Source organism: Sesamum indicum, linkage group LG10 (genome assembly GCF_000512975.1).
Source record: "Sesamum indicum cultivar Zhongzhi No. 13 linkage group LG10, S_indicum_v1.0, whole genome shotgun sequence".
Classification (NCBI taxonomy): Eukaryota; Viridiplantae; Streptophyta; class Magnoliopsida; order Lamiales; family Pedaliaceae; genus Sesamum; species Sesamum indicum.
In genome coordinates this window covers 9,489,603-9,497,060 of record NC_026154.1, presented here as the reverse complement: position 1 = coordinate 9,497,060, position 7,458 = coordinate 9,489,603, and positions in this window count along the sequence as shown.

The window sequence follows — 7,458 nt, the reverse complement described above, 5'->3', positions numbered from 1 at the left end:
CATGTTTATGCTACTAATATTTCCTTATAGGAATTCGAAATAAAGAAAAAAAATGGCTCTCTATTTAGGCCAGTCTGTTATCTCTAAGACGTGTACTCTAATAAATGTTAAAGTCTCCAGTTACTAGAGAGGGGTGGGGGCCTGAATGATGCTTAAAAAAATGGGCTGGGGCAAAGAGGCACAAACGGCCCAAAGAAATGAAAGAAATGCAAGGGCTATGGGGCCCCCCAAGCGACCTAGTTCGGGTGAGGGCACAACATGCCCCTAGGAAGCCTACTCCAGGTAGAGCCCCTAGGGAGTTCAGTAGGCGCCCCTAGAACATAATTTGGCTAAAGAAAGCCCAAACGGCTCAAATCTGAGAGACCCCGATCCAAGAATGCCTCACGAGACTACAAGGAAGCTTCAAGACTAGAAATCCCATAACGAAAGTTAATTCCCATCTCACATGGCGTAGGTTGCTTAGATGGCATCCACGTAGGATCTCAAGAGGCAAACCTTACAAAATCGGATAAAGAGTAGCAGCCCCCTCGGTGACACGTTGCTCCTCTAGAGAAAAGTAACCTAAATCCTAAAACTTTGGATAATGGTTGCGAGAAAGCTTCTCAACCATCTCCACAAAGATAGCTTATGCAAACTCCAATTAACTCCCCCAAATCTGGGGGGATCCTCAAAGTACCTCCACAAGATCTAAGGGGGATTTAACATCAGCATTATTATCTCCAACCACTTTATGTTTACTTATAAATAAAGAGGTCCTCTTAGTGTCAGAGGACATGCGTTGATGTTTTCTACACTTTAAGCCTACATACTAAAATTTTTACCTTTATGCTACCACTTTAGCATAAAGGAACATTGTAATTTCTTGCTTAGAGATTTGAGTTCAATTCAATCTCTCTCTAGCACATAAAAATCGAGCAATAACACTTCCCTTTTAAGTCATTTATAGATTTTTATTTTCTAGCATTTATTTCACTACTTTTCACTCCAAATTGACCGAATGATAGGATAGATGACCAAAAAGACAATTAGATTGGCCTAGGTGTATTCTATTCTAATAATTAATTGATACCATGTAATATTATTTCAAGAGAACAAAATGAGTATTCTCTTATTTTGGCATCTACTTTGTTATGCTCATTCTGTATGTTTGCATTTACTTGAATATCAAAATAGAGCCCATAGACCAATTGGCAACCATTCAGTTGAGCCACCAATTGGATGGCGGTCATGAAACCAACTGCCAAAAGGTTGGATCTGAAGCGTTCCAAGTCGAGGACCTCCAAAATGGGCATCGCGAATCCTATGGAGACTTGCACTAAGAGTCGCATGCAATTATTGAGTACGTGTTTCATCAGTGCAAGACGCGGGGCATTTATGCTATCTTAGTGGGTTGATTGACTAAGCATTGAATGAACTAAATTGACTCGCGGGGATCATCATATGGAAGCCTTGGAGGCTTGGTCGGTATGACTCAAAATCTCAATTTGGATAGTACGGGAGTAGTCCACAAATTTGACGAATCACGGCATTCACGTGCATATGATGACTGTATCTTGGATCTATGCGAGAGGTGATTGTATCGCAACCATGATCATCATAAGCTTTATCCAATACAATCGGAGTATGTAGCGAGGATGATGAGTTCCAAGAAGAATATCCGTCCCCTGTCAGTATGTGATAGAGGTATCTCCTGTGCACTTGGAGATGCACTCATGCTCTATGAACCAATAGCTAGAGTCATTGATCAAATAGGAAAAGGAGGCTCCTAAGTCAAGAAACTTGGCGTGACGCGATCTCAAGTATTAAGCATAGATACCCAAATCCAAGATGGGAACCGACACCTAATTCCAAGTCCTAGACTAAGACCGAAAAACAGTAGACGGGAGGACCGTACCCGTATGGACTCGAGAGTCTAAATATTCACACAAAAATTCACCTAGTTTCTAGTGTCATGGACCATTGTTAGATGGCCACCTATGGTGACGGGCTTTCTTGATTAAGGATTAATCAAGAATTATTAATTAAATTAGATTTAATTAATAATAGTGTCAGACACTAGCCCAATTCTAGTTGAAAGGTGAACCTAAAGGGTCTCACACAAATCATCGGATAGGAACAAGAAATTAATTCCACAAGTAATTAGATTACTAACAAAAAAAAAAGAGATCCATTAGATGGGAAAAATCCAAGAATAAATTGATGGTATTAATTTTATTAGGCTTGTTCTTATTATTTAATAAGTCAGATCTTACTAATTAATAAAGACAGTTTGGGCTTATGTATTTAATTAGATTAAATACAAGTTGGGCTCAACTAAAATATTTTTTATGAAAATTAGCTTTAAATAATAATTAATATGGCTTGCATTCTTTTTTAGTAAATATCGGCCAAGCCCCCTAATTTTGAGCTCATGAAAATTCTATAAAAGGAAATAAATGACTAGAAAATTGTAATTTAGGAAAGTGCAATTTTAGTCCTTGTTGAGGATCTCTTTTGGAATAAAGAGAAATCTATCTTGTAGATAAAAGAATGTATGTAGACACATTCTTAATTATCAATACAAGATATATATGTATATGTTACATAATTATTTGGAAAATAAGTATCACATTATTACCCCCTCTCTTGCACTTGGTGTGATTTTTTCTCTTGTTCTCTTCTAGCAAAGAGAACCTTGAGATCCCAATTATGATGTGGTGTGTAAGAATTAGAGGGTTCCTGCATTGGAGCCTCAAGTGAAAAATATTTCAACCAAACGTTAGAAAATAAAGGTTTATGTGATTTTTACATCAGCTCCATGTTGGTTTTATTTTATGAAATATCAAATGCTCGAGAACTCCCAGGGCACACCCCTTGGATTCGTTATTTTCTATGCTTTAATTTTATTATTATACGTTTTTATTTATCACTTCCGCTAATGCGCTCCAGGACCGTACCACGTGATCCTTCAAATGGTATCAGAGCCCGGTTCGATGTGGGTGGTGACGGTAATGTGATATTAGCATGTTAACATATTTTTATGGCTTTTAAAGCATGTTCTTTTATCAATTTTTTTTTTGGTAATTATAAGATAAAAATAGCTCGTTTGGTTTTTTCAATTAATTAGATGATTTTGAAATTTTCTGTATTATGCTTGTTTTTGTTGTTTTATGTTAAACACGAAAAAAAAGGAGGAAAATTGCAGCATCACTACCATTGCTGGTGAACAATGTGCACACAGCCAGGCGAGCGCGTAGCCAAGGGGGCCTGCGCACAGCCTAGGCCAACGAGCACAGGCAGAGCGAACGCGATCATGCTGGCAGATGGCCAGCGGCCGACGGCTAGGCTTTTTTAGCCGTTTTTGGAAAATTTGATTTTCTGGAATTTTTATTAATTATCTTGTTTAAATTTTTTGGGATAAAATTGGATTTTTTCTGAAATTAAAATTGGACTAATTGGATTTATTATGTGCATTGGATGCACATATTTTTCGATTATCCTTTTGATTGCAAACTTCGTGCTTGTGTTTTCTTCATATAAATAATTTTTGTGATACGGGTTATCATGGATTATAATATTACATGGAATGTGTATCATATGATGTATGGATCGATGATCAAGGAGCCCACAACCTCTTGAATGTTTATATTTTTGGTTGGACTCGTATACCCTTGTAATGTTTTCTTCTCTCTCCCTATCGCTATTAATCTTGGAATAGTAAGACTAGCTATCTCTCTCATTATGTACTCCCTCGACTTCTGATCGAGTTTCTTTTCAGTTGTAATGAGAGTAGTATAGGACTTCTGATGAGGTTTTTTTATTTTAAGTCAAGCCCATAGAGAAAAAGGTCCAAGGAGAAGGAGGCCCACGAAGAAGTTACGTTAATTATGTTATAATAGCATAGGGCCACCTTAATTATGTTGCATGCGGTGGTTTATTTATTGCTTTAGCATTTGATATTTTGCATGCAATATAATTATGTGATGAGGTCTCGGTCAAATACTCCAACATTGCTCTCACTTGGTTAAACCAAGTCAAATATTAGGCCCAAAATTGACTTGGATGAAGATTGTCTTGATCTGTTCAAGTCTTCCATCCACAGCAATGTGGTGAGGAACTACTACTATCCAAGTGTGGTCTCATGAGTCGTAGCACACTTGGAATAGAGGAAAGTTGCACAATTGTTGTGAACAAAGAGCACGTTTAGCGTTTTCCTATCTCACGATATGTGGGGAGTGATGACTGAGGTGTGATTTGGTTGATGGGTCAGATATAATACTGAGTAACATGATATACTCGGAGTTCTCAAGATCATATGAAGAGATGAAACAAAATATCTTGGGAATCTTATGGAATGAGAATGACATCGGTTGCCTCCCACAAGGCCTTTTTCATGCGAATCGTAAAAGTGGGGTGTGGTAAATTATTCTTGTGGATCCCAAGCCCACTAGGAAATAGCTTTTCGAAACCCCGCTTGAGAATGGTGGCCTTTCATATAAGTAGTGGGAGAGTTAGAGATCAAAGACAATGTCTTGAACATATCAATAATATTACTATCGTCTGCTGATTTATGTTTAATTCTATTTTGTCGAAAAAGTCTAGGAACCCCTTAACCTTGATAATGGAGACTAATAAATTCAATTACACAAACTACAATGACTAGCTGCAAAATCTAAGAATTGTCCTAGATTTCGAGAACCAGGGCTATGTCTTGGACAAGCCGCTCCCAGCGACTTTGTCGGAAGGGTCCTAAGCCGAAGAATGTGTGATGTTCAAAAAGTAGCATGAGGACAACCGCAAAGTCAGTAGTATCATATTGTCTTTGATGACTAATGAATCCAAAAGCAATATGATAAGCTGAAAGACATTCCCTCAATAATGCTTCGCATGAAGGAAGTTTATGCAATTCCTGATAAGCATATTAGATATACTGCTAAAAAAGCATTTTTCAAGACAAAGATGACTGAAGGATCTTCTGTACAAAGTCATGGGGTCAAGAAGCTATCCCTCGGAGAGAAGCTAGAAGACCTCAAAGCTGGGCTTGACATGACACATATATCAATGTGATCCTCGAATCACTTCCTCCCTCCTATAACCATTTATCATTAACTACAACATGAATGGACTTGAGAAGTCTATTCATGAATTAATTAATATGCTGGTCCAATACGAGAGAACAATCCACAAGTTTGTGCCTGCGGTACTAATACGAGAGGCTTCAACCTCCAAGGCAAAAGGCAAGAGGGTCAGACGCTAGAAGAGGAAGAAGAGAATGGGAAAGAGAAAGGCCGTCGCAGCCACTACTAGCGCTCCAAGCGCCCTTATTGCTCCTATGGGAAATGGCAAAGGGAAAGGGAAGAATGGCGGTTCACAACAGTCGACAGTAAATGATGTTTGCATTCATTGCCATGAAAATGGACATTAGAAGAGGGAGTGCCCACAACTCCTCTCCCAACCTAGGTACGTTTGTGATTGAAGTAAATATGATAACTAATTCTGCTTCTTGGATATTGGATACCAATTGTGGAGCTCACATCTACAATAATTTGCAAGTGCTGGAAAGAAGCAGAAGGCTACGTAAGGACAAGATGGTCCTAAGGCTTGGTGATGGAAAGGTCATTGTTGCGGAAGCCGTAGAATCTCTCAACTTAGCATGATCATATTTAGATAAAATTAAAGAATTGTTATTATATACTGAGCATGATCAAAAATATTATTTCCATTCTTGTTTTAGACAATGATGGTTATGCATTTAAGATCAATAAAAATAGATTTTATTTGATGATTGATGATAACCTTCATCTTCTTGGTACATTAACAAACAGTCTTTACATTCTCCAACAGTCAAATTAGATTATGACTGCCCAACACAAACGAAAATTAGATAAGCATGAAAATGCACAGATGTGGCATGCGAGGTTAGGTCAAATCTCTATAGAAAGGATGAGGAAGTTGGTAGAGACAACGAGTCTATAGGTTAACGACTTGGATAAACTATCAACATATGAATCCTGTTTGAAAGAGAAAATGATCACGAAACCTTTTGTTGGACAAATTACGCTTGCCACTGGTCTGCTGGACTTAATCCACACAGACACTTGTGGACCACTAAATATTCCGACTAAAGGAGGATACTCATACTTCATAACCTTTACCGATGATCACTCACGGTATGGTTATATTTACCTTATGTGGTACAAGTCTGAGACTTGACGTAGAGAATCAAACTAACCACAAGATCAAAACCTTCCATACCAGGGTGGAGAATATTTAAGTGGTGAGTTCATGGATTACCTAAAAGAGAATAGCATTCTCTCTCAATGGACTCCTCTTGGAATGCCACAATCAAAAGGTGAAATCGAACCCTGTTGGACATGGTTCAATCCATGATGAGTTTTACCGAATTGCCCCTATTCTTATGGGGATACGTTCTTGAGACAGTGTCCAATCTGATCAACACGGCGCCATCCAAAACTATGCCCCGGATGCCATATGAGATATGGCACGACAAGTTTGTGTCCTACAAGTACTTGAGAGTGTGGGGTAACCTCGCATACGTCAAGAGGCTAGTGAGAGACAAACTAGAATCAAGGTTTAATTTATGCAGGTTTTTCAAATATCCGAAAGAAACTATAGGGTACTATTTCTATGACCCATAGGAACAAAAAGTTTTTATCTCAAGGAAAGCAATATTCTTGAAAAAGAATTTTCCTATGAATAGCCGACGTGATGAGGAACTGCTTGAAGAGTCAAGTGAGATACCTCATCAAGATAATGCAACACCATTTGTACCTACAGTTCCTAATAATAGTGCTCCAGTTCTCTGTGGTTAACCAGAATATTCCAATCTCCTGATTGGTATGGATTCTTAGGTTTGACTAACCAATTGGACGGTGATCCAAAAACATATGGAGAAGCAATGTCTGACATTGACTTAAATAAGTAGCTTAAGGCCATGAGATCCAAAATGGACTCGATGGGATCAATCAAGTTTGGACCCTCGTGGACCCACCTAAAGGGGTTAAGCTAGTTGGTTGCAAATGGGTCTACAAACGTAAGTTTGGAGCTAATGGGGAGATTATTGCCTTCAAAGCTAGGCTCGTTGCAAAAGGATACACTCAAAGACTTAGGGTCAACTTTGAAACCTATTTGCCCGTGGTAATAGCCAAGTCCATTCAGATACTGCTCGCCATAGCAACATGGTATGACTAGGCAAATGGACGTGAAAATGGCTTTCCTAAATGGTTTAGTTGAGGAAGAGATCTACATAGATCAGCCGGAAGGTTTCACCTCCGCTTGAGAGAAGAACATAAAGTTTGTCATCTCCAAAGGTCCATTTATAGCCTCAAACAAGCTTTCTAAAGCTGGAATGCGCGTTTTGACGAAGTCATACGGGGATATGATTTCATCAAAAATGAATCTGATCCTTGTGTATACAAGAAGATCAGTAGGAACTCGGTTGCATACCTTTTGCTGATG